This window comes from Amblyomma maculatum, chromosome 4 (genome assembly GCF_055883805.1).
Source record: "Amblyomma maculatum isolate TAMU_Amacu chromosome 4, ASM5588380v1, whole genome shotgun sequence".
NCBI classification, from domain to species: Eukaryota; Metazoa; Arthropoda; class Arachnida; order Ixodida; family Ixodidae; genus Amblyomma; species Amblyomma maculatum.
The window spans coordinates 38,846,425-38,860,710 of record NC_139347.1 but is presented as its reverse complement, the minus strand read 5'-3'; the positions used below and the strand labels follow the sequence as shown (position 1 = coordinate 38,860,710).

Here is a 14,286-nt window from a genome sequence, read left to right as displayed (position 1 = left end):
ACTAATTCCCACGGCCCCGCCGGGGTGGCGCAGCGGTTAAGGCGCTCGACCACTGTGCCCAAGGACGCGGGATCGAATCCCGGCTTCGGCGGCTGCGTTTCGATGGAGGTGAAACGGAGTGGCGTCCGTGTGCTGTGCGATGTCATGCACGTTAAAGAACCCCAGGTGGTCGAAATTTCCGTAGTCCTGGAGGCGAAAAGCAAGGCGCCCGCGTGCTGTGCGATGTCAGTGCACGTTAAAGAACCCCAGGTGGTCCAAATTTCCGGAGGCCTCCACTACGGCGTCTCTCATAGCCTGAGTCGCTTTGGGACGTTAAACCCAAAAAACCAAACCAAACCAAAACATTATTGATAAACGTGGGAATTAGTTGATTGGTTTGTGGGGTTTAACGTCCCAAAGCGACTTATGAGAGACGCCGTAGTGGAGGCCTCCAGAAATTTGGACCACCTGGGGTTCTTTAACGTGCACTGACATCGCACAGCACGCGGGCGCCTTGCTTTTCGCCTCCATCGCAAAGCGGCCGCCGAGTCCGGGATTCGATCCCGCGCCCTTGGGAACAGTAGTCGAGCGCCGTAACCACTGCGCTACCCCGGCGGGGCTTTATCAATGATGCTATATATAATGTCCCGTGTATTTTGCGGCATCAGTGTGTCTGGTTTCCAAGTTCATTCCGCGCGCTTTGCTAAAAGCTCGGATTCTTATCTTGTCTGGCGCCGGCATTGTGACATATAGGATGTATATTTCGCGAAATGAGGGCTACGGCGATGTATGAAACGATTTCGTCAGGGATGCGCTGCTCAGCGTATTCTGGATCTGTACGTACGGAGTCGATCCCACTTGTCTAGAGCACTCGAGTGGTGTGATGCAGTGCGAATTAAGTGCAATTTTAACGCAACTGCTTTGTTAGAGGCGATGCGCTTGTGCCTGTATGGTTCGCAAGACTTCGCGGCTGCGCTGCATGGATCGCAAGTATAATAGCCAGTACTTAATTTAAAATTTCACTTCACTTCTTCCACGTTCACAGCACCGCTCGACCGCTCTAGGCAAGTGTGATCGACTCTGTACGTCTCCTCTGTATCCCAGTTTCTTGAACGTTGCACGTCCTCGTTCTGTTTTAAGCGTTGCAATTGGCTGACTATGCATGTGAAAGCCAATGTGGAGGAATTAAGCGTTGCGTAGAAGCGCGTTCGGGTTTAGTAATGATGAGAGGCTGGATGAAGTTAATACCGTGTCTTCTCTTGGATACAAGGCGTACCAAGTGTGCCCTTTGAGCAACATAAGCCTCAGGTTCCGGGAGTGTCGCGGGTCCGGGGCAGTCTTTCGGGATGTTTAAATAGACCAAGATATTACAGAGAGTCGACTAGAGCAATAGGAGTTCCCGGAGTTCCCTCAAGAAAGATTTTCGGGTCAGAAATTTCCTCTTTTGAGTTCTTTATTTATAGATTTATTAATTCCCAAAGGTCCCTCGCGGGAAATTACGCGAGGGGTTCCAATGGCAAAATTCTCTGGTGCGCACGAGTCCGCAATTATTTAGTTAGCTGTCGGTGCAGCCGACGGCTTCCTGGAGGGCGTCTTATTGCTGTAGTGGGAAAGCGCCTCAAATCAAATTTGTTATATGCTGTCACGCCGTATGTCGTTGATTTTATCTAAAGCCTTCGGGAGTTTGAGCATAGCAATATAAAAATAGAGGGGCGATATAAATTAACTTTGCGGGATGCCGTTGTTTGCTACCTGGAATTATTCTTTTTTGAGGTTCCCCATAGATTCGTCAGGAATGTTTGTACGTAACTGCATGTTTGTTCACCACAACTGATATATTGCGGGTTGCGAAGAATTACGGCATGTAAGACGTCGCCAAATGCCCCCTTGATATCCATTGCAAGAATGGCGCCCTTGCTGTATTTGTCCGTTTTCAATAAGATATCCTCTGTGAGTGACAGTAGGATTGACAACGGTATCGGTACCCTATTGTAGAAAAAGGTGCGAAACACGGTTAAGGTATTAAGTTCACCTGTGTGTGAAAAAGGACAAAGTTTTTTTTTTTTTTTGCGTAAGTGCATATGTGTGGAGGGACAACAAAAATTTGCCGACAGCCGGATACCATACAAGGGAACGTATAAAGATTTAAGTATGTTGCTGCAATGTTACCTGTGATGCTGCATAAGTTGTCTCGAAATGATTCATGTATTCTTGTGCGCCCTCTCCTGTTTGAACCTGTCAAATGATATTGATGAGTAGATAACATGCATAACCATATAATGCGTTTTGCGTATTGAAAGAAAGAAAAAAGAACAGGTCTGTGTGGAAGTGGCGTTGGGGGTAGACTTTAATGCGCGCTTAAAAAAATAGCGCTCCCGAAGTCGTTTTGCGCGGGGAGGAAGCAAACATCGGGGCGAAGTTATCAGCCGTAAAGTGCAACTCTTAAGGCACCACTAATGCCAAGCTGTCCCGAGAAGCGATAACAAAGGTTCTCCTTACAGTACACAGAGAGATTGAGCGGTGCTATATTACATGGCTAAATAACGGTCACGTTGCATGGTTACTTTTGGCAGAGACGGTAGACGGTAAACAACAGACAATTAAGGAACGTTCATTGCACTAAATATATATATACTTTTAATTACGTAGAATCAGCCTGCCCACCAATGTATTTCACATGACGCATAGAATCATCTCAAGAGTCTCTTCCATATTACTGCTTAAAATTTGTAAACTAAACCAAGTGTACAGTAGATTATTAGCACGCGACATTTTCCTAACGTGCCCTCTTCATATTAAGGAGAAAGTGACTTGCGAAATGGAATCATCAAAACATGACTAGATAGGTATATATCTACACATAAGTTCGCATTGTTCATCTTGTGCGGTAACGCGAAACGCCCTGCACTGAAAAATGAAAATATATGTACTATGAACATGGAATCTGGTTTGAGGAACGGGAAGGCGCATTAACTGTCACTTTTGGTGGACATCTCAACCGCTCTGAGAGGAAAAGAATGGAGGAGAGCGTGAAAGAGTTGGCAAAGCGGTGTGGCAGTGCGGGCGCTAGAATACTTTCGACGACATCGAGATATTTAACGTGCACTGGCACAGTGCAAGGGCGGACTCTTCTAGTTTTTTTTTTTTTTGTTTTGTCGTTCCGTGTCTGGTGCTTCTTTCGGCGCTGTCAGCCCGTCGTTGAAACCCGAACAAATTACATCTGCATGTCTCCGGTATTCGTAAGTGCTAAACCTTGTTGCGGAGCAGATGAAATACTAAAGGGTTGTCATTAAAAAAAAAAGAAAAAAAAAAAAGGTGCTTCCATATTTTTCTTCCCGGAGTATATGTGCGGGTTCAGTGTTACGTACACATACGGCGACAGAATCAAGGCGTAGTTGCCCCGCAGTATTTTTATCTCGCCATGACAGAAGGTTTAGGCAGGCACAAGAGACAAATAAATTCCGGAAGGAGAAAACTTTAGACATTAGCGGCGAGTAATAATAGCTTGCAGGAGGACCTACACGTACGGCATTCGCGCAGTCGAACTGTCAGCCGCGTCAGCGGATGCGGGCTGTCTCACTATCGCCGAGCGCGGGAGCTATCAATTGCGCTAACACCCTCGGAGACTCCCGCAGAGGGACAAGATGACGAAGAGTTGATGCAGAAAGAGGAGCACCCACCAGAATCAATATACTCGCAGCATCGAAAACGATGCTGCCGCCAGGAATGCGCGGACGTAAGCTTGCGACACGCACTTCGAACAAAGACGGAAGACCGCAGTTTTCCAGGAACTTACCGTGTGGGGACAGCGGGGGAAGATCGGGATCGGGTACGCAGGGAAGAGGCGGCATTCGGCCCTGGCGGGAGGAGTGGCGGCCGACCGTCTCATCTCGGTGATACCGGGAGGAAGGATGGGACACGTTCGGAGAGACGGCGGAAAGACGGCAGCGCCGCCATCGCACTGGCGTCGGATGCGACGTGAGCGCCACCGACGCGTCCGCCCGTCTTCCGTCGACTTTTCCCGGATAGCAGACGACGCATGGGGCGCGCTTGCGCGCTACCGCAAACGATTTAGGGGATACGCCCACGTGAACATATCTTTATAAACATTCCGCAAATGCATTTACACTCACGACCTGCTTTTCGCCCTTTACGTCGTTTTAGAATTAGGAGACGTCCCAGAATCAGAGGGGCTTAAAGGGATCTAATGTGCGAAATTTGCCTGAGAGGTCATTTTTAGTGCTACCATTTAAAACTGTGACGAAATCGCTGAATAAGGAGGAGATGGCGTACACCCTTCTTTGCAGCTAATAGTTCAGGGTGCAAAGAAGATGTTTACTACGGCTATATATTTCCAACGAAGAATCGCTTGCGTGAAGGAAAGAAATAACAACGCCAGCGGAGATAAAGTCCACGAAACGTTGATTAGTGGCGTCGGACGAAACATTACGGGACGTGGGAAAAATGCAGCTGTCTGAAACAGCGCCGAAAATGGCGTCACCACAGAGCTTCCCCGCACTTCTCTGACGCCGTGAAGCCTGAGCATAGTCGTAGCTCTGATTTTTATTTTTCTTATAAAAATCAACTTGTGTGTTGCTTTTGCGGCTGCCTTTGTTCCTGAACAAGCAACATTTATAAATGTTCCCGCTACTCGATTCAAAATTACGACATTGCCACCGTGATGAGCGCTTATAAGTGAATGACCTGTAGCTGGCCTACGTGATCGGCGTCATTTTACTGGCGGAATCGGCAGGAGGTTAACTGCGACCCGTGTACTTCATTTTCAGGTGTTGGCTATAGGTTATTATAACAGGTCCACCTTTGGTAAAATTAACGGCTTTAATATGGATCAATTGAAAAAGTTTAACTTCACCTTAACGTCATGCAGCTTCCCTTTAATCCTCTATTAGATTTCCACTTTAAAAAGCTGGCGCAAGGATACTTGGCAAGGCCACCCTAAACCTCCAAGCATTCTAATCATTGATTCGCGTCTATTCCTCGGAAACGAAGTTCAGCTGCCTTAGGCGCAAAAAAGCTTAGAGGCACTGCAAGAAGTGCATTAGCGCTGTCGCGACGTTTTTACAACCTATCACTAATTATCTAACACTAACTTATCACTAACAACCTATCACTAATTACCTTTATTAATTGGTACTAGTAATAGCTATCATTTTAACATTATATTTTTAGTATCGCTAATAACTACTAGTAATGACCAATGGCTCGCTATGACATCAGCAGATGATAATGCCACGTGCGGCGACAAATTATGAAGACAAGTTTTATGGACACAACATAGCCTGCAGTAATGCTTATCGTTTTTTTTTTTTTTCTGCCTTAATAAAAGCGCTTTGGCAGCGCTTAATAAAAGGCGAGGCGAAGCGGTAGTCATTTTATGCGACAGCGTATACGCTCGTTCGGTCGAAAAGCCGTCGCCTAATCCAAAATTGAAAAAAAAAAAACAAAAAACAAAAAAACAAACAAAAAAAAAACAAAAAAAAAAACAAAAAAAAAACGTATTGACAAAAAAAAAAAAAAAAAAAGAAAACGCACCGGTTATCGTATCGAAATTGCGGTGCAACCATTCTTTGTGCAGAGTTCATAGTGGTGTCGTACCATTTCGCTTCCCACTTAACATCCATCTGCTATAGTCATATTGGAGGCTATAGTTACAGTGAACTAGATTTCAGATTTCTTGTTCACTGTACTATATCCTATTCTAATATGTTCGCTGCACTATAGGCTTGCGACAGGGATTCAAACCGACGACATATATGTACCCCCTATGTGTACCACTCATTGTGTTCACCGAGAACTGAGACAAAAACTCCGCTTTCCTCTGCCTCAAAAAACAAAACATCTAAAGACCTTTCTTTCCCAAACTCTGGGGCAGTGTCTGAGTGTCAAAAATTCGCGGAATGAAAAGGCGATGTTAAAGCGTTATTGCGTCTACTCTTAAGACGAAGCTTGAACGTCTTCCTAATTTTTGGTAGTCACCAGCATTAAAAAATTAGCTGGTGGTTTAACTTTGGTTAATCCTGGAGGGAAGCGAAAGCTTTATGATGTACATGGCTACACTCATTGCCAAGCTTGGATTAAACACGTTGTGCGGCTCCAAACGTAAAGCCCGTTCTTCATCGGTCTCTTCGGCACGCCGTCTTTTCAGGGCATCATTCCGAAGTACCTTCTTCGTGTTCCGATGCGCTGCTGTAGCAGGGTGTTCGTCCTCCTCCATCTCGCGCAGTGTTGTGACCTAGGCGGGAGCCCGGGGCTCCTATTTCTACACGTATAGCCCCTCTAGCGCCCTCTACTTCCACTTCACTGACGTTATATCGTGTGACCTTGACAGTGGACACGGGTCACTTGGTGGCCTACGTCACTATACCCCAAAGTCACATGGCGACCACCAGACTCAACACAGAAGTTCGACCTCTAAATCTCCCTCAAGGTGAAAATTGTGCGTACCCGATGGCCCGAACTACCTAGCGTAACGAAAAAAAAAAAAAAAAGATAGGGGAAGGAAATGGGGAAATCATATTTCTATGTCCTGATTTAGAGTCGACGATTGCAATCCTTTTGCTTAGCGAGAAAACGAGAGTCCTTGTACCACATTTCTTCCCATGGTGCGGCCTTTAATGCCGCACATTATATGTGGCACTATAATGTCTTTTATACCATTTTGGAATCTTCTGGCAAGAATCCTAATAAACAGTTTATAATCAAAATTTGTGAGGCTTATTGGACGATAAGACCCAACCGACATCAACTAGCCTCATCCTCACTTTTAGGTATTAAAACTGATGAGCTGTTCTAAATGACGGTTGCATTTTCTGTGTCATAAACTTCGATAAAGACACAAAGCAGAACCTCAGTGATTTATCCTTTGAAACGCTTACAAAGGTGATCACCTAAGCCGTCAGGACCAGGAGGTATTCCAGCGCTCAACTCTTCAATAGCTCATTCAATTTCTCTCATGCTGATTGGCATCTCCAGCCCTCTTTTAGTTTCGTAGTTTCGTCTTCTAGCTACGACAGATCCATGAAGAGAGGTTGAGAAGTACGTACTTGTCCCGACTGCACCACGCACGAAGCGAGAGGTAGGTTTCTCTGGCTGAGCTTGTTTCGTTTGGTTTTTGGAGTTTAACGTCTCAAAGCGATTCTGGCTATGAGAGACGCCGTAGTGGAGGAGTCCGGAAATTTCGTACACCTGGGGTTCTTTAACGTGCACTGACATCACACAGCACACGGGCGCCTTGCTTTTCACCTCCATCGAAAAGCGGCCGCCGAGGCCGGGATTCGATCCCGCATTCTTGGGAACAGTAGCCGAGCGCCGTAACCACTGCGCCACCCCGGCGGGGTGAGCTAGTTGTGGTCATCTATGTTTAGCAATGAGAGTCTGATCCTCTTTTGTTGGTTCCCGTTCACTGAACTCTTGCATATGCACCATCCCGGCGGCTATGCTCCGTCTATTACGCTCGACAGTCTGGCATCCCCGTTTGGCAAGCTGTTCCTCTCTCTGTTCGGGCGTCTCCGCTGCTCTCTTCGCTGATACTATGCGCCGCTTTTTAATTGATTGATTGATTTATAGGAAGGGAAAGGCGCGGTAACTGTCTCGCTTGTTTTCTGAGGACACCCCAACTGCGCCGTAAGGGAAGGGAGGAAGGTGGGAGTGAAAGTGGAAAGAGGAGACGTAGTGGAGGGCTACGGAGTAATTTCGACCACCTGGGGATCTTTAACGTGCGCTGACACGCCGCTTTTTACGCTCTGAAGGCGGCTGCGTTTCAATGGAAGCGAAACAGAGAGACGTCCGTGTGCTGAGCGATGTCAGTGCACGTTAAAGATCTACAGGTGGTCGAAATTATTCCGGAGCCCTCCACTATGGCACCTCTTCTTTGATTCCCACTTCCCTTCCCTTAAGGCGCGGCTGAAGTGTCCATCGAGAAGTGCGATGCATGCGTCGTTCCTCTCCTCTAAGCGCCATTTGTGGGGGGTTCTTATTAAGCCGTCGAGCCTCTTCTGAGGTCTAGGCCGCAAACACAGAGCTCCCGCGATCACACACCACGTGCAGCCGTTCTCACGGCCGCAAAGTAGTAATGCAAAATACGACACAACACAGAACAGGACTTTGCCCGGAACCAGATGTTTATTGGGTCTTCCCAAAAAGAACGCTGGTGAAGGTCTTGCTGGAGACCCTATCCTTTTGGATGGGGCCTGACACTTTGAAGGGCAAGATGGCGACAACAAAGAAGTATAGCGGGGAGGTATTTACCTTGCGTCCTTCCGTTGTCGCGGCTCGCTGCCGTCTCTCCTCGGCGGTAGCCGGTTCCCGCCGATCTCGGCGCATCTTGCCCTTTGTCCTTTTTCGGCCAATGAGCGTCGCGTCTGCGACGCCTAGCGGTGCGCTCCTGCGCCCGGCGAGGGAAGAGGGAAACGCGGCGCTATCGAGAAACCCGTTTGGGTTACTCAGCCTCGGAAGAGAAGGAATACTTTTGTCCCCTTCATCCTCCGCGGCGCGCGGTGCTTCGGAGGGATGCGCGGTTCTCCGCGATCGCTACACTCTAAACCAATTAATTTAACGGCCGCCCGAAGTTACACCCCCGTCAGGGTTTCAATGACCAGGTCATTTGTACGACTACGTCACACATTTTAAAGCTCGATTTGACTAAGCCATTAACCCAATGAACTGTTTAGCACCGGTCCGAACATCGGACCTTAGGGCGAACGCCATCTTGGATTGCTAAGGTGGCACACCATCATGGTGAACACCTGAACCACGCCGCAAGGAAGGTTGGTTGGTTTGTGGGGTTTAACGTCCCAAAGCAACTTAGGCAATGAGAGACTCCGGAAATTTCGACCACCTGGGGTTCTTTAACGTGCACTGACATCGCACAGCACACGGGCGCCTTGCTTTTCCGCAAGGAAGGGAAGGTGGAAGTGAAATCGGAAATGTGTGGTATCGGAGGGCTGTGAAGTTATTTAGACCACCTAGGGATCTTTAACATCCACTGACATCGCACAGCCCACGGACGCCTCTCCGTTTCGCCTCCATCGAAACGGAGCCGAACCCGACCGCCGGCGGTTGCGTTTTGGAGGCGGAACGGAAGCGTCTGTGCGCTGCGCGATGTCGGTGTTGTTGTGGCTGTAGGAAGAAAAAATGCACGGGCCTGCTACTGGCTCTGTAGCTGAGCCACCTCTGCTGCTTCATGCGGACAGAAGAGAAAATAGACAAGAAAAAGAGAGAGAGAAGGACGCGCGCCGCAACAACAGCCGTCGTCCGCCACCACCGAAGAGGTGCAATGACGGCATACGACAGATAAAAATAAGTGATTGGCTAGCCCACGCCGCAAGCGGCGTTGACCTATCGTTCCACCCTCGTAAGGCACGATAAATCTCCCAGGTGGCAGAAATTACTCCGTAGCCCTCTACTATAGCAACTCTTTCCACTTTCACTCTCTCACCTTCCTCCCTTCCCTTACGGCGCTGGTCAGGTGTGCACCGGGGTGGTGCAGTGGTAAGACGCCCGACTACTGTGCCGGAGTACCCGGGTTCGAACCCGACCTTGGCGGCTGCGTTTCGATGGAGGTGAAACGAAGAGGCGTCCGTGTACTGTGCGATGTCAGCGCACGTTTATGATCCCCAGGTGGTCGAAATTCCTCCGTAGCCCTCCACTATGGCTCCTCTTTCCACCTTCACTCCCACCTTACTCCCTTCCCTTACGGCGCAGTTGAGGTGTCCACAGAAAACAAGTGAGACAGTTACTGCGCCTTTAGCATCCTATAAATCAATCAATCAGGTGCGCACAGAATGAAACACCATGAAAAAAATAACCGCGGACTGAAAAGGCGGTATTACAGGAGCTATCGCAGCTACTTAAGGCGAAGCTTGGACATCCCCCAAATTCAAACCGTGAAGTCATTCATAACCATGTTTAACACAGCTTTCGCTCGTATCACCACTAGGTTAAAACCATGCTTAAACCTCCACAATTTTATAGCGTCAAACTGCAATGAACCAAGTAGCCGCAAATACAAATTCCTCAAGGCGACGGACACACTACATCGCAGAGGTGTCGGCGCGCTGCGGGAATCGCATCACGTGAGGATGGCACTTTCGCTCATTTGCTTCGCTACCTGACGCTAGGGATCTCAGGAGCGAGCCGGATCTTTTGAGCGGCTCTTTCAAAAGAGTGGGTGAGCGGCGGCTCACTAAATGTGAGCGGGCGGCTTTTTGGTGAGCCGGCTATTTCGTTCACTGATCCGTTTCGTGCCGAACGGTTCCTTGGGAGCCGATCTTCTCAATGCGACTTCGGCGCCTCCCGCACGGCCCCCGCACGCGCGGGGGTGATCTCGGAGACCATGCCTCCCGCCCTTCCTCGCAAACATCCCCTCGCCTTCGGCTGTCTTTTGAGCCGCTCTTCCAAAAAAGCGAGAATGAGCGGCGGCTAACTGAGCGACCGCTCTTTTGGAGAGCCATCGCTCAGTGGCCAGGAATGAGCGGCGGTTCTTCTGGAGATCCGCTAGTTCAGTGTGCTATCAGGAACCGTGTACGGCGGTTCTTTAGGACAGCCAGTCATTCTGTCAGCCCGGTCTTCTGTTTGCTGCGACTTTAGCGCCATCTATTAGCAGTACGAGAAAGCAACACCTGTGGGCATGCATGGGTGGATCGGGTCTGCCGTCGGTCGGAGCGCGGTCGGCTGCTTCGCCGTAAAGCCCCTCCTTCGCCGCCGTGTCGAGGCTCCGCGCCGTCGACCTGGCGCCGCAATGCTGCGTGCATGCTTCGGGTGGTCGCCGCCGCGTTTGCGCGTTTTTTTTTTTTTTTTTTGCTTTCCATGCTTACTATGCGTAGTTTTCTCAAGCTGCATTACAACAGGGCGAATGTTGAATGCATAGCCCCTTCCGCAACCAGCCCAGCAGAAAAACAAAATCCGGTTCGGTCACGAACAGAACCGACTGCAACGCGTTGTGTGCTCTAAACAGAAAACAGATGTCTTGAAAAATTAAAACCACACCTCACAGCATGAATGGCGAGCGATGCGGCTTGAAGTAGACATAAAATGAACGAATGAATGAAATACGGTCGGCGTGTGTATGTGGCGGCGAAAACAGGAAGGTTGAACAAGTTTGAGTTCAAGGTACGGGGAAGACACCTGTTGCCAGGTAGAAAGGAAGCTATGGGAGAAGCCGGAGGGTTGAGAGTTGTGGGCCTTGAGAAAAACTGCCGCAAAGTTGAACAGCAGGGTTATAAGAATATACGAAAACGAATCAGCTAGGGAATGCACCAAAAAGGAAGGGGGGTACCAAAAAGTGCACTTTAGAAAGAGAAAAAGGACTAACGCGGACTTTAGCTACAAAGCCCAAACTGCTTTAAAAAAACAAAACAAAAAACGATGCATTTACATTATACTTCAGGCTCCTTCTGAATTCATTGTCCCCAGGAATATAAGAGGGGCCTTGAATCCTCTTTTGGTGAATGGGAGCACCTCCAGTAAATATAGTGGACTTATCGCATCTAACGAAAAATAAATAGATGTTGCTGTTTACTGGTATTTTGTAATCACCATGAAGAGAGATAGAATGGAGACAGTTTCGGGAAGTCGAACGGGTGCTGATCAGTGAACGAGGGAGAGAGAGAGACGTCTCTCTTTACACCTGCTCGCTCTTGAGCAAAACAGATATAAGCGAGCCGTTTAAATGAGCCGGCTCACGTCAGTGAGCTGAGCTGTTCTGAGCCGCCCACTAAAGTGAGCCGCTTTGCCCATCTCTACCCGACGCGCTTTCCAGTAACAGAAATCAAGCATGCTGTCGTTAGTGCTCTACCCCTAGGGTTCTCACTCAGCCGAGTAGCAGTTGTTTGCATGTCCTCCTGGCAGGGCACATGGTCGAACACTGATCGGTCGGCGGGTTGTGACATAAGAGACCACGCCATGGCTGAAACTGCAAGGAGCTGCGAGCTGCCAAGTTGGGCAGCTCTTTTGTGATAGCAATCGAACCCACATGGACACTTAGGACCCCCAGTCAGACATGCTACTCCTACGCCGTGCTGGAGTCAGACACGTTCTTAAATGTTGATTAAAGCGGGGCTTAGTCGCTCCCGCAAACATGAACAGCATACATCATAATTAACAGAGTTGAAATCAAATGAATTACCATGGCTAGTCAAGATAAAGAATGCAAACCCAGGGCTATTCTTGCTAACACACGATCCTCGATGGGCCCAAGATTAACAGCCTGGTCTTTTCTTTCCTTTGAAGCCTTACGCGTACGATGGTCCGAATAGACATTACGGACAGACTGGGCGCCTAGGTCTGGGAGGCGCGACTTGACGCAGCTGTGTGCGATAAAAGCTTCTTACGACGATGCCTATAAAACACACGGTGAGGCTCCGACCACATATCATTGTATCTGGACCGCGTAAAAATATGACAAAAAAAAGAACAGGACGTGCTAGACCCTTGGACGTTCTCTTCAGTTTCGGTTTGCAGCAGTGTTTGCACGTCTTCAGTTGTGGTTCGCATACTGGTCGACACGATCGAGTTAGGAAAGAATAGTTCTGAAAAAAAAAAAAAAAAGTAAACAGATCTTTACATGAGTATATACTTAGATTAGGCTAGCTATTTACCTTCTGAACATGTTTTACATTTAGCTCAAAACGCAGTTTGTGCGCTGTGGATGCATCTTTCGCCGCCACATACAGCAAGCTCGTAATGGGTGCAGATGATGGAATGCTCTTTTCATTGCAAATGAAATCATCAGGGCCCCTTTCAATGCAGCAACCAATGCACGCTTCAGGTATCATAGGTGCTTACTGGAAAAAAAAAAAATCAGTATCAGACGTGTCCACCAGGGGAGGAGCCTGGGTCCCCTTCCCAAATTACAGATCAGCTCGCCTCGCTCAGCCCCTCTTCCCGAACAGCCCGAAAAATACATTGGGTCTTTCCTCTCCACCCAGTGTCTGACCTGTAAGCAAGGAATTATACACGAGTTACATGAAAACACCATGTCACGATTGCAAATATAATCTTGAACGATGTGACAGGCATATGGGATTTAAAAAAGTTAGAAAGACAACTCTATGCCCCCCTAGTAAAATATATTTAACCCCCATCAACAACACTGCAGTAAATATGAACAAGTGATGTCTTTTATTCACTGTGCACCATATGGGCAAAAATACATTACTTTAATGGAAGAAGAAACTTGCACAAAAATAATAGCTAAACATTAAGGTTTCAGTGACTCATCACTGCTGACATTGGGTTCCTTTTTATCTATGAGTTGTCCAGGTTCCTGCAACAGAGGAGATACAGAAAAAAATAATGAATGAATAAAACACTGCCATTCAACAAACGCTGCAATGCACTACAGTCAAATCCCTATATATAGAACCCGATTGGAATTGCGGAATAGTTTGACAGACGAACTGCAATAGATAAGTATACCTGTAAACCAGAAAAAAAATGCATTGCACCAACGCTAGTGATGTGTTTGCAGCAAACTGCTTGATAGCCGTTTTTAGGCTTAACCTGTTTCGTATTGAACAGCGGCGGACCGTACTTTGGATGGCCACAGCTACGCTACAAATAGAATAATGTCAAATAAACTTCGGGAAGATAATTTCCACAGCGCCTTCTGCTGCGAAGCGCGCCACAAAAATGCCTCCGTAGGTTTTAGTTGGATTGACTTCACTGCATGGCAGCCATGTGACGTGGAAAATGAGTGCAAGAAAGCCAAGGCCACACTTAGCCACACCACTCGTTCAGGTCGTCGTGTGGCTTCACAGTGCTAATGCGACCTTCAGGTGCCATGAAGCTATGCAGGAGACCAGTTCCTGTGCGCCAAAAAAGAGCCCCGTTAGAAGAAGCGCCACTTGTAGGGATGCGCTGTGAAGTTCGATATGTCAAATGTTCTACTGAACAAGAGTTCGATAAGTGCGAAACAGGGCTATACCTCCAAATTTTCAACAAGAGGTTACGTTAGATATCGACAGTAAGTCCATACATCCGAGTTTAACCTTCAAGTGCTGCTTTCAGAAAATATGATGCGAAAGTTCAATTACGGTAATTGCAGAATGAGACATGCGGCCAGGATGTTGGCTTTAGATTGTTGCTAACAGCACTTCAATCACTTGTTTTAAGCAGTCACTACACAGATTTTAAAGAAAAAAGTTTGACGGGAAAAAGGTGAGCAGATCAGCCCTCACCACTGTGCAAATAGAGCAAACAAGATGAAATGATTGCCACTACATGCTTTTGAGCATGCTTGGAGTCAATAAGAGTTTATAGAAGAAACTATTAGCAAAATTTATCTCA

The 14,286-nt window shown here is 47.8% G+C and overlaps 2 protein-coding genes across 3 annotated transcripts in view; both read right to left on the bottom strand.

Moving 5' to 3' along the window:
• The window catches only part of LOC146190765 (beta-1,4-glucuronyltransferase 1-like), a 43,030-nt gene extending 39,107 nt beyond the window's left edge, over nt 1–3,923 (bottom strand). For both annotated transcript variants that reach the window (XM_084601146.1, XM_084601145.1), the window contains exon 1: nt 3,776–3,923. The gene's annotated coding sequence lies outside the window, so the exon portion shown is untranslated. The remainder of the gene's footprint in view (nt 1–3,775) is intronic.
• A 9,194-nt stretch (nt 3,924–13,117) lies between these two features.
• Nucleotides 13,118–14,286, bottom strand: part of LOC146190764 (uncharacterized) — a 64,035-nt gene continuing 62,866 nt past the window's right edge. Inside the window, exon 36 of the mRNA XM_084601144.1 lies at nt 13,118–13,264. The gene's annotated coding sequence lies outside the window, so the exon portion shown is untranslated. The remainder of the gene's footprint in view (nt 13,265–14,286) is intronic.